Below are 13,513 nucleotides of genomic sequence, written 5' to 3'. Positions count from 1 at the left end.
AAAAATAAAAAAATAATTACAACCTACAAAATTTCAACTCAAATTTTCCATTTTTTGCTTTTCTTTATTTTTCCTCTTTTTGAAATTTTTATTTAATATGTTTCTATACATAAATTTAGCTGTACTCGTTTTTCGGTGTACTACTCCAGATTAGTCTTCAGTACTGACTAACCTAACGTATATGCACAAATATAATTTTGTATAGCTTCCTATTCAAAATATGAAATTAAAGGAGAGATTTGTGAGGGATGTACCTATGTATCTATGTGGAGCACTGTAGTTAGCCGTCTACTGTCCAACCTTAAAATATAGATAATTTCTTATACTTTTTAACTAAATAATCACAGATAGCAAATGTTGTTTTGGACCACTGTGATGATCATTAAACAGTTTTTTAGGTGATCATTAAATTTTATGGTTAAATTTGATTAATTTGTGTAAATGAGTTTAAATGATTGGTTTAAATGATTATTACAACCAGTCATAAGCGTATTTTAGAAATCCAAATTCCATTCATGTTTGGTTTGGTTTGTTACAATAATAAAAAAAACAACAACATTGTAAAACCCAAAACGTAACTCAAATTATTTGAGGAAACCGATTGCAACAAATCATTTTAGTTTAAAAACGAATCACAATGAGTCCATTTGAGTAAATGAAGCAATTTGAGCACAGTAAAAACCCAATAAATAAAGAGAACTCAAACCAACTGAGTACTGTAAAACCCAACAAGTTAAATCAACTCAAACCGTTTGAGGGAAAAAATAAATTAATCTATATAAGTACCGTGAACTTGCTCCATTTAAGTTGAAGCAATGAGGTATTTATTTAACACATTACCTACAACACTGAGTTCAGAACTCTTATCAAATGAGTAGAATTAACTTTCAGTACATTTTGAGATAATGACACTCATTTCATTTGATCAAGTTGACTTTTGGGTTTTACAGTGTAAATATTGAGAAAGTTGTCCAAATAAAGTACTTGGCAATTAATATAAATCTCACTGATCAAAAAATTATCGCATAACATAAGTAAATGAAATAAAAAAATAAATAAAATGTATTTTTAAAAAGGTAAAGGAAAACTTCAATAAAAAAATATTTGTAATACCAAAATATTAATTATAAAATATTTTTTCTCAGAATTTTATTTTTTCATAATTATAGTTTTCTAACTTTGTAAAACTATTTAAAAAAATAAAACGCAAAAAAATTGTAAAACTACTAATATAATATTAATGCAGACCTTTGTACGCCCAGTTATGGAGCTAATGTCAAAACAATCTGTTTGATTTTAAATATTATAATTTACCCATGAAAAGTAGTATTTATTTATTTATTTTCCCGAAATAGTGATTTCTTTGCCAGCATAATTAAACTATAGTGATGATTTCTCATTTATGGTCACTGTTAAAATAAAATTATCAATTGTTTCTGACAGCATGTTTTTAGGTCATTGTAACTTAAAATTAAGTTAATCATGCTCTAACTTAATTTGTTAAGTTATGCAAGCTGTTTTAAGTCATTTTAACATAATATAAGTTCAATGGACTCATAAATAGGGCCGACAGAATCTCTGTTTTTTGCTAGTTATGCAGAGAATTTAGGTAAAAATCAGCGGAATTATTCTGGGAGTATCATAACTAAAACCTTAATATGTGAATAAAAAAAATATCTTTTTAAATTGTATTTAATGTTTAAAATGCAAATCCAATTAGATTCCCTTTATTTAGTAAAGCAAGAAAGCAATGAGAGCAAGTCTCTCATATAATATCTCTACAAAAAGACAGAATATGACTTTACAAACGGCATTGAACATAAATCAGATGAACACTTTCATATTAGTCAATAATATTACTGTAAATAATTAAAAAACTGAATAAATATAGATTTACACACATTTACTCAAGTAAATAAAAAGAATTAATAATGGGCTAAAAATCTGCAAAATTCTACACGCGCAGATTCCGCGGGCCTACTCATAAGGTTAATTTAAATCAGCTTACAAATTTAAGGCAACCAGGATATTTTTTACAGTGCAGAGACCCAGCCTCTTACAAGACAAAAACAGACACACAACTGACCTGCTAGGCCATACTGTGATATCTAGGCATTCATTCAACCTTCCTAATGCCAACAACCAAATTCAAGCTAAACACCAGCATTTGTCTTGATCCATTCATTCATTCACACGTTCTGTTGTTTGTTCCTTCAATCATTCATACTGTACGCTTCAGGATAGAGGACAGGCTGGCGCTGCAGCACTGAGGATCTTCTGCTGGTCTTGTCATTACGCAGCGCTCGGAGCCTCAGTGCTTTGATAGGCGGTTGTCTGTCCCGAACAAACAGGTGTTGTGACCCACCCCGCGCTTTCATGAGGCAGAAGGCCTGCTCTCCAAAAATACCAGACTCACCGTGCTCCTGCTCCACAGCTGTTCCTCTGCAGGAAAGTGCTTATCCTCTTTATGGTTGACTGTCAAGCACACACACGTTCACTGTGATGGACCTGGAAGTACGGGAAGCATGTGTTAAAGGAATGGGAGGTTTGACTGTAAAACACTGATAAATCACATGTCAGAATGAAGAAGAAAGAAGAAGATGGTTTCACTGGGCCAAAAAATGGATCTTATATGAGGTCTGATCAAATTTACACCAGTGTGCTTCAGACTGAAATAATAGATTTCATAAATAAATAGCAATGATGGAAGAAAGAGAGCATTTAAAAGCTTAACATACACTCTAAAATATATCTTGCTGCAAACTAATTACACTCATCAGCCACTTTATTAGGTACACTCTACTAGTTCCGGGTTGACCTCCGTTTGTCTTAATATTTTATGGCTTAGATTCAACATGGTACTGGAAATATTCCTCACAGTTTTTGGTGCATATTGACATAATATCATCATGCAGGTGCTGCAGCATATCCATGATGCGAATCTCCCATTCCACCACATCCCAAAGGGTCTCTATTGGATTGAGAGCTGGTGACTGTGGAGGCCATGTCATGTTCAAGAAACAAGTCTGAGTTGATTTGAGCTTTATGACATGGTGTGTTATCCTGCTGTAAGTAGCCATCAGAAGATGAGTACACTGTGGTCATAAAGGGATGGACATGGTCGGCAACAGTACTCAGGTAGGCTGTGGCATTGACACGATGCTCAGTAGGTACTAATGGCCCCAAAGTGTGCCAAGAAAATATCCCCCACTCCATTACACCACCACCAGCAGCCTGAACTGTTGATACAAGGCAGGATGGATCCATGCTTTCATGTAGTTGACGCCAAAATCTGACCCTATCATCCGAATGTTGCAGTAGAAATGGAGACTCATCAGACCAGGCGACATTTTTCCAATCTTCTATTGTCTAATTTTGGTAAGTCTGTGTGAATCGTAGCCTCAGTTTCCTGTTCATAGCTAACAAGAGTGGCACCCGGTGTGGTCTTCTGCTGCTGAAGTCCATCTGTCTCATGGTTGGATGTGTTTTGTGTTCAGAGATGCTCTATTATTTGAGTCACTTTTCCCTTTCTATCAGCTCGAACCAGTCTGGTTATTCTCCTCTCACCTCTGGCATCAACCAGACATTTGTGCCCCCACAGAACTGCCGCTGGTTGTGCATGAAAATCTATATATTATAGTTAAAAATAAGGATAAATCTTTTTTCTAATGTCTCAGGAAGTTCACCTTAGCCTCAGCAGCGGAGGAGTTTTGAGATCGACCTGCGCTCAATCTCCCCTCGCCCTTGAGCCCAGGGCTCTCTCCAGGGACAGCATGCCAAACTATGTTTAAATCATGAGCTAAGTCTGAATTCTTGAAATTTGTATTAATCAAGTTTAAGTGATGATTAAAATCAGTCATAAGAGTCCTTTTTAATTCCACTGATATATGGTTTGTTAGGATTTGACAGTCTTTAACTGATATCTCAAATAGTATCTGGATGCAGACTTGGATTTGCTAGCTAAGACTGCATATCTCAGACTTGCAATGTCAGACACAATGCACTCAATGGAGCTAGTGATGTCACTGTGAGGAGTAGGGTTAGGGGTGGGGTTAGGTTTGCACATTAAAAGCATTATATGCAGCTCACATTGCAACTATACCAAGTCTACATCCAGACTCCTCTCAATATATTGAGAAAATCTCAGTTGAAGTCCAGATCAAGTTCTTAACAGTTTTTATTAATATCACTAAATAGAAATGGAGTTTTGATACATTTACAGTATGAAATGTACAAAATATCTTCATGGAACCTGATCTTTACTTATTATTCTAACAATTTTTAGCGTAGAAGAAATTGATTGCTGTAAATATACCCAACATAAAACCTGGTTTTGTAATCCAGGATCAAACTAAAATAAAATAAAATTTAAAAAATTAAATTAAAAAAAATAATAAAATAAAATGATATTGTTCTCCCCTTGTTTGCGTGGGTTTCCTCTGGGTGCTCCGGTTTCCCCCACAGTCCAAAGGCATGCGCTATAAGTGAATTGGGTAAACAAAATTGGATGTAGTGTATGAGTGTGTGTGGACGTGAATGGATATTTCCCAGTACTGGGTTGCGGCTGGAAGGGCATCCACTGTGTAATTAATGTACTAGAATAGTTGGCAACTATGGCAACTTTTGATAAATAAACAACTAAACCTGAAGGAAAATGAATGAATGAAAATAAAATAAACATGAAAATCACATTGCCCACCAGAAGGCCCGATTTCCTTTTATTCTACATTAAAAAGCAGTTGAGGTCCTCAAAAGTTACTCTGTGTAGTTTAGAAAACTTTCATCTAAGCCAGTACAGTTCTTCAAAGCTCTGCTCTTTTCCGTTTGGTTACTCCAAGATCCTCAAGCTTGATTTAATGGTAAGTGGAAACCACATACTACAACACAGATTAAACTGTTTCTAGTAAATAACTACACGCTGCAGTCTAAATCTATCCATTTTGGTGGAATTTTATGGATGTAGTTCCAAAAAGCCCAATTAAAGGACGCGTGCTCGCTTTCTCAAACAACACATGCACTGGCTACCATAAGGACGACAATGGCATTTTTTAAAAAGAGTTGCGTTCAGCCAGAAGTGCATTTAACCGCAATGTTTTTGCCAGAAAGTCAATTTATTCATTATGATATGCTTCTCAGTATAGCACACTTTCATGTTACACACCAATAGGGTCAAACGTAGGCGGATCTCAGATTTTATTTGACTATAACAAATAAGGCTTGCATAAAATAAACTGCACCATAAAGACATTTTTACCAGGATTTACAGACCTTTTGACCTGAAATCCTAAATAATTGCTATTTTAAATGTTTATTCTTGGTCACTATCTTTCTAAACTAGAACTCGCCAGGTTTTACTCCTTTGTCAACAAGATGAGTTTTTAAAAACATTTAAAATGTATTAATTACCTGTTGTTTGTTTTAATAAGTTTTTTTTTCGTAAATATTTATTTTATGAAGAACAATAAAAGATTATTATTTCACTCATATTTTTTCTTCTGGAGAAAGTCTTATTTTAGTTTGGCTAGAATTAAAGCTGTTAAGTTGTTTAAAATTATTTTTACGATCAATATTATTAGATCCTACACATAGACTGTAAAATATATGGACGTAGTATCCGTGACGTCACCCATAGGTTTCTGAAGAGCGCAAAAGAAGCCACAAGTAACACCAACTGTTCATTTTGCTTAGTGAATCCTGAGACGTCTGTTCATTTATTTTGGACTTGCCCTCATTCAATGTCATTTTGGTGTGATGTTCTTGATTTTATAAAAGTTTATGTGAAGGCAGATTTTGAATTTACATATAAGAATGTTATCTTTGGTTTCCATGATTGTGAAAAGGAAAATAATACCTATTTCATGAACCTTGTTTTTTTGTTGGCCAAATTTCATATTCACAAGAGCAAGTTTTGCAAGTGTAAACCTTTTTTCCCTAAATTTAAAATTGAAATGAAAATGTATTTTGAGTGTATTAAAGGATCAACCAACTTAAAAGCAATACGAACGAGGACTTTGATGAAGGACTTGGCACTTATCTTGGACTAAATGACTAAAAACTCCTGGATTGTTGCTGTTTAATTCATGACATTTGTTGTTATTGTTTTTCAAGCATTCAATAAAAAAAAAAAAAAAAAAAAAAGAAGCCACAAGTAGGCGCGGCCAACCGTCGCCATTTTGGTCACGCGTCATCACACCCACGGCGGGATACCAAACAAGGGCAAAAAGGCGGAGAGTGAGCGGAGCTACAGACACCTGCTAGCATTTAGCTTGGACCTGGTTCAGACACACTTTACTTTGGGAGAAACGCTTTATACTTTATCACCTGTGACTCGTTTGTATTCTGACCACTTGTGCTTGGTTGTATACTATATCAATAAAGTGTTTAGACTTTTAAAAACACTGCTGTAATACATTGAGCCACTAAACATTGTTCTTATGACGTTTTTCAACAGGAGGAAAACGCGAATTACTTCCAAACACTTTAGATATAGTCTGTGTTAGTAAATGTAAGACTATTGATGAAATCCAGCATGACAACTGTATGACAACGCTTCAGATGACTGTTCAGAGCCTACAGCTAATCAATCTGACAGATTCTGGAATGCATTACAGCTATAAATATAAACGATAAATGATCTTAAATAAAACAAATACATGTACAGAGATGGTATATAAGCATATAACTTTACTCACATGGGAAACGGAGGCCACGTGAATGGTTTGTGAGCACAATTAAGTGCCCTCAGCATGCCATGCCATCTAATAATTGTGGGAAACAAGTCCAAAAGGCAGTTGACTGTGTAAAGCCACATAAAACAACACAGAAATACGATAAATATGCCGAGTTCAGTGGCTAATCTGCAGGATTCAGCTGAGGTGACGTGACGGCGACCAGCGAGACCTAGCTGTCACTCAAGTGGCCACGCCCTTAATTATGCAAACTTAATATAACTTAATATAAAGGAAACGGATAAGTTATAAAAAAATTCACCCCCCTCACAGTTGTCATGAAGGGTAATATTAGCTGTATTAACCCAAATCTTTTTTTGTACCAGGCTGTAAACACCTTTTTTTCTGCTGTAAAGTTGGCCATTCTAACAGTGGGCTCAATTGAAATTTGCTCTGTTTTGGAGCCAGGAGAGGCCAGGACTAGCGGAATTTCGGATGAATTGCAGTTTTAGTTACTTCCGTATTGGCTTCCTGAGGGAGAGCAGGAGGTTGCCGCTTGATCCTACAAAACAAACCACTGCTTTACAATCACTTGTTTAAATTACACTTTATACAAGTAACAATAGTATCGCCTCACAGCAAAAAGGTCACTGGTTCGATCCCCGGCTGGGTCGGTTGGCATTTCTGTGTGGAGTTTGCATGTTCTCCCACAGCCTAAAGACATGCAGTACAGGTGAATTGAATAAGCTAAATTGGCCATAGGGTATGTGTGTGAATGCAAGAGTGTATGGGTGTTTCAAAGTGTCGGATTGCGTCTGGAAGGGCATTTGCTGTGTAAAACATTTGCTGGATAAGTTGGCGGTTCATTCCGCTGTGGCGACCCCAGATTGACAAAGGGACTAAGCAAAAAAAAAAAAAAGAATGAATGATGAATGATTTAATTTTACATTGCGTAAAACATGTTGCAGGTTCATTCTGCTGTGGCGACCCCGGATTAATAAAAGGGATTAAGTTGAAAAAAATTAACGATTGAATTTATGAATATAATCTGTATTTTATGCCAATACTTTAAGTTGGATAATGAATCTGATAAATAAGCAATATATGAGTGTATGAGAAATGCAATTGGGGGATGCGTAAAGAACCTGATACTGTTTCTTTGCAGGAATTCGAGTCTACATCTTCTAGATATTTAGAGGACTACTGAATGTCAGCTCAATCCAAATAGCATGGAAAAAAAAAACCTTCTGGCTCAGAATTACCGGATTGCCAGAGAGAGAGAAAAAAAAACCTCAAATAAAATGGAAATACAGATGAGAATCTTAGGAATGGAAGAGGAAAAATAGTTTTAGTTGACCCTTTCAGTGGATGTGAAAATGGTAACGCATTACAATACGCTTCTATTGAATCTTATTAAAAAGAGCATTAGGAACTGTACAATAATGTACAACAACAGGATTTATTAATATATATTTTGCAAAGACACTTTTGTTCATTATGACCTACTTTCACAGACAGGATTAGACCATAGTTTACTTAGGACATATAAGTATTTCATTTAATTTTTAAATAAATGTTTGTTACAAAAATAAATTAAAATTCTGGTGTCTATCTCGAGACAAAACATTCATTTATTTATTTTCTTTTCGGCTTAGTCCCTTTATTAATTAGGGGTTGCCACAGCAGAATAAACTACCAACTTAGGCAGCATATGTTTTACACAGTAAATACCCTTCCAGCTGCAACCCATAACTGGGAAACATCCATACACACTCATACACTACAGCCAATTTAGCTTACCCAATTCACCTAACCACGTCTTTCAAGTGTGGGGAAACCGGAGCACATGGAGGAAACCCACGCCAACAATAGGAGAAAATGCAAACTCCACACAGAAATGCCAACTGACCCAGCAGAGACTCGAACCAGCAACCTTCTGGCTGTGAGGCAGTCGTGCTACCCACTGAGCCACCGTGAAGCCCCTGAGACAAAAGATTTTTATATTTAGATACTTTTAAATAAATAAATAAATAAATATATATATATATATATATATATATATATATATATATATATATATATATATATATATATATATATATATATATATATATATATATATATAAATATATATATAAATATATATATATATATATATATATATATATATAGTCTTTTATATTTAGACAGGAAGCAAAGTGGGAAATAAAGAGTAGTAGGGTCAGGAAATGTACTTGAGCTGGGATTTGAACTCAGGACACCCTGAAGGGCTATTGCTAGTTTTGTAAACCACAAAATTAACCAGCAAGGACATTTTTAAATAATAATAATAACAACAACAATACTAACTTCTGAAAGATTACATTAAGTCTGGAGTTCTAAACTACAAAATAAAGAAGTCGTTTTTTTTTTCTCTAACAAACATATCTAATATAGCTAAATTGACATTATTGACAATTTAATTTTATGTATTTTAATGTAATTTAAAACTACAAACAGCCATCAATTGTCAAAAACTATTAGAGTGTCTTTTACTGCTATCTCTACACTCAAAAAATGTTTGCTGTTTGTTCAGACCAGTGACGTAATGTAGCAAATTACAAATTACTGTAATTGAGTGTTTTTTCTCAGGAATTGTAATTTCCTAAGTCATTTTAAAAACATTTACTTTTACTTTCCCTTTAGTACATTTCTTCAGCAGTATTGATACTTTTACTCCACTACTTTCCTTCACCCTACAGTCACTGATCATCAGAACCCAATGTCAGGCCATCGTAAATGTCCAGCCTAATATCTACGTCCAATAACGTTATAGACGTTACCACTATTATGTCTATTTGATGTTGGATTTCAGTACCTGAGAAATAAATGTCAGTATTTGACTTCAATATGACGTTGGTTTAAGATGTTGGCTCGACATTGGAGTTTGGTCACTTTCTAAAACAACCTAAAATCATTTAAATATCAATGTCATTTGACGTCGTTATTGAACATCAAAATAATGTTGTCCTTTAACGCTGGCAAGACATGGAATTTTGGCCACCTGACATCACAACCTAAATTAAACCTAATATAAATATCTTGTGACATTGTGTGTCTATTGGGCAATCACAAAATGAACTACAAAATGTTACGTTTACACATTCACAAATTACATGTAAATGCATCAGCTTTTAATAGCGTAATACTCACTATTCTTGAGTACTCTGAGCAATATTCACAACAGATACTTTTACTTTACTTTCACTGCATTTTTAGGCAAGTAATGGGACTTTTACTTGAGTATGATCTTACAGAACTGTTTCCACCAATGGATCAGACTACTCATTTAAAATAAGCTGAGACAACACAATTCTTGATTTTTTTTTTGACAACTTAATTATTTTTCCATTCAATTAATTTACATTTGTACAAATTAATAAGTTAACTTAATTCCTTCATTCCACTGTGTGCAACCCAAATTTTTTTTACAGTGTAAATCTAAAAGTTCCTCTTAGGCTGATGTCTCCAGTTTGTTCTGCATGAGAGTTTACAGCTACAGTGGCATTGAAATAGAAACTGGCATTTTCCTAGTCTGACCCTGCTCTTTTTAATCTATAGTTCTGTGGTCAGAGTCTCGCAGAGGTCAGCTAGTGATTATGGGTGGAGTCCCACTGGATGGAGAAATGAGGAGACATCCGACAGAGGAGCGATCGTTTTTTTTCTTTACTTCTTTCTCACTATAGAATGACAATACAATAATTGCTGATTGAGTTTGCAGACAACTGACAGAGAGCGAAGCAAAATTCCTTTTAAAACAGACTTGAAAGACTTTAACGTGGCCGAATATATCTAGGTTGAGAAAAAATGTGCGTCAACTTTAAACACGTGTGTAAATGGAGCTTATTTACTGATTTAAAACAACAAATTTGATTTGGGGCAAAACTGAATGATATTTAACTAAAGGATATTTAATGAAGTTTTAATCGGAGCATTTGTGAACTTCTGTATTCAATCTAACACTCAAATTTGTGTATAAGATGTCAGGCTAATAATTACATTTAACCAAACATTTTTGTTTGTCCATATTTAACGTAAATTTGGGTTGAAACAACTCAGCACTTTAAAGTGTAGATATTTTCTTTATTGTACATTTGGACATTAACATTATATCCTTTGAAATGTAGTTTAACAAGACTTGGGTTTGCTGATTATACAGTAGTCACCCATTCTTCTAAAAGGACAATTTATTCATTTATTTTCATTCATATTTAGACATTAACTCACTATAGGAAACTTTGCAAGTGCATGTCAACTTACACTGACAGTCAACCCCAACCTAACAGTCCACTTATAATCTACTAAGAATTAGTTGACATGATGCAATGTAACTTAAATTCAGCAAACGGAACATTAAAATAAAGTGTGACCGACTTGGTTTTCTCAGTCTCTTGAATAAGCCTGAAATACATGTTTTTGCACCCGAATTCTTCATGTTTTTAATGCTTCACATGAAATGACAAAAATGGCCAAGCATGCAATACAACTGAAATGTTGTAAAACATTATTACACTTTAAAATAAGTGTTTTTTATTTATTGTTTTTAAATGTGATTTACTCTTGTTTTGGCAAAGCTGAATCATTACTATTCAGTCTTCAGTGTCACATGATCCTTCCAAAATATTCTAATATCTTCCAAAGAAACAAAAAAAAAAAGTACTAAAACTCGTCAACGTTGAAAAAAGCTTATCAGTTGTGGTAATTAAAGAAATAATTCACCCAACAATAAAATTCAGTTAACATTTTTATCACCTTTTACTAGTTTATGAGTTATTATGAGTTTCTTTCATCTGTTAAACACAAAAAAAGATACTTTAAAGAAAAGAAAGTTGGAAAGCTGTAACCATTGACCTCCATAGGATTTGTGTTGCTGGTATGGCAGTCAATGGTTACAGGTTTCTGCTTTCTTCAAACTATCTTCATTTGTGCTTCATTTTGATCTTTTGTACAAAATAAAGGAACTCATTAAGGTTTATAACTATTTAAGGGAGAGTAAACAGTTTGTTAAATGTTCATTTTTGGGTGAAATATCACTTAAATAGTGGAAATCTTTCATTTTACTTCAACTTACTCCTTTGTTCATCAGGGGTTACCACATTGGAATGAACCGCCAAATCATCCAGCATAAGATTTACACAGCAGATGCCCTTCGAGTCACAACCCAACACTGGGAAACACCCACACACTCCCACATTCACACACATACACTTCTGCCAATTTAGCTTATTCAGTTAACCTACAGAGCATGCCTTTGAACTGAGGGGGAAACCGGAACACCCAGAGAAAACCCAAGCGAACATGGGGAGAACATGCAAACTCCATACAGATTTGCCAACTGGCCCAAACAGGACTTGAACCAGTGACATTCTTGCTGTGAGGCAGCAATGCTAACTACTGAGCCACCGTGTCGCCCTAGTAGAAATCATAACATTTTAATAGTTTTATTTAGAAAATAATAGCATTGATTTAAAGTTTACCTGACAACATTTGAACATTGCTGTACTTGTGTGATCGTATAGGATAGTATGTAAAATCAATGATGTAAATTAGCCAGACAAGGTGCATACCTGTTGCCTTTGAAACCATTTGTCCCACCATGTAAAACCTATTTGTCAAATGATATTTGTTCATAGTGAACATGATTACAGAACTGTTGAGCTAAATAGCCTATTAAAACGTGTTAAAAACCCTCCTTGTGCTGCAGAAACATTACAAACATCTGCTTTTTCATCATCCTTCATAACAGGGTCCTAATGAGTACACAGTAGCTGTCCACGCTGACTGCCTGAACCAAAAGGTGCCTCTCTTTGAAGAGCTGGTTTTTATGAACGGAAGCTGCACATTTGAAGAGCTGTTAAAGGACACGTTTTCTGGAGCACAAATGCACAACACACACAACACATAGTTTACACACATCTGCAGGGCAGGAACCAGGTAATGAAGCACTCTGGAGCACAGCTTTAATGAAACACTACACACCTGAGGCCAAACTACTCTTCTTTCACCTTTCTTCACAAACAAGAGTTTCTGTCGTCTGAAAGATTTGCGGCAGAACAACAAGAGAAAGTGAGATTTACTGGCTTTGTTTTCTGATGAAGTCGTTTATCATTGCGACTCAAGTGTATCTGTGATTTCCTGTTCATGTGGCTTGAAGTTGTGTGGTTATATAAACACATGGCACATTAAGACACATAATGCGATAGTGCTTTAAAAATAGAATTTTACTATAACGTTTTACTAATATTACTCATGTAGGAATCAAATTAATTTGGTTTGCCGTTTTGATGTCTTTATTTTAACAATGCCATATTAACTCTTAAATCCTTAGATTGGTCTTTTAGTTTATGCTTTTAGTTTAAGTGTGAAAAAAATGTTATAGGAGGAGGTTTAATAATAAACATTTGTTATAAAACATTTGTTCAGTAATTAGATGGAGCTGAATGTTGTTACTTTCAACAAAAAACAAAGTCCAATCTTTCAATTCTGTTAGTTTTATGAGGAAATTAACACAATAAATGCAGCTTTGACAGTCGCTAATGTGGCGTGACAAAACAATCTTTAAGCAACTCAGATCAAACATATATAGTTACAGTTGAAACCAGAAGTTTAAATACACTAAAAAAAAGGAACATAACCCTTTTAAAAAAAATGTCTGATACTAAATCATACTAAACGTTTACTATTTTAGGTCCGTTAGGATCGCCTAAATGATTTACATTTGCTAAATGCCAGAATAATGAAAGACATTTTTTAAAATGTATTAATTTCTAGACAGTCAAACGTTTAAATACATTTCCTTGGTATTT

General features: G+C 34.5%; 1 protein-coding gene across 14 annotated transcripts in view; it reads right to left on the bottom strand.

Moving 5' to 3' along the window:
• Positions 1 to 13,513, bottom strand: part of LOC147845615 (uncharacterized) — a 123,625-nt gene that overhangs the window by 4,713 nt on the left and 105,399 nt on the right. For all 14 annotated transcript variants that reach the window (XR_015480717.1, XR_015480720.1, XR_015480719.1 and 11 more), the window contains one exon: positions 2,417 to 2,508. The gene's annotated coding sequence lies outside the window, so the exon portion shown is untranslated. The remainder of the gene's footprint in view (positions 1 to 2,416; positions 2,509 to 13,513) is intronic.

This window comes from Danio rerio, chromosome 3 (genome assembly GCF_052040795.2).
Source record: "Danio rerio strain M-AB ecotype USA chromosome 3, GRCz13ab, whole genome shotgun sequence".
NCBI classification, from domain to species: domain Eukaryota; kingdom Metazoa; phylum Chordata; class Actinopteri; order Cypriniformes; family Danionidae; genus Danio; species Danio rerio.
Note: the sequence above shows the minus strand (reverse complement) of the source record. Positions and strands in the feature narration are given on the sequence as shown.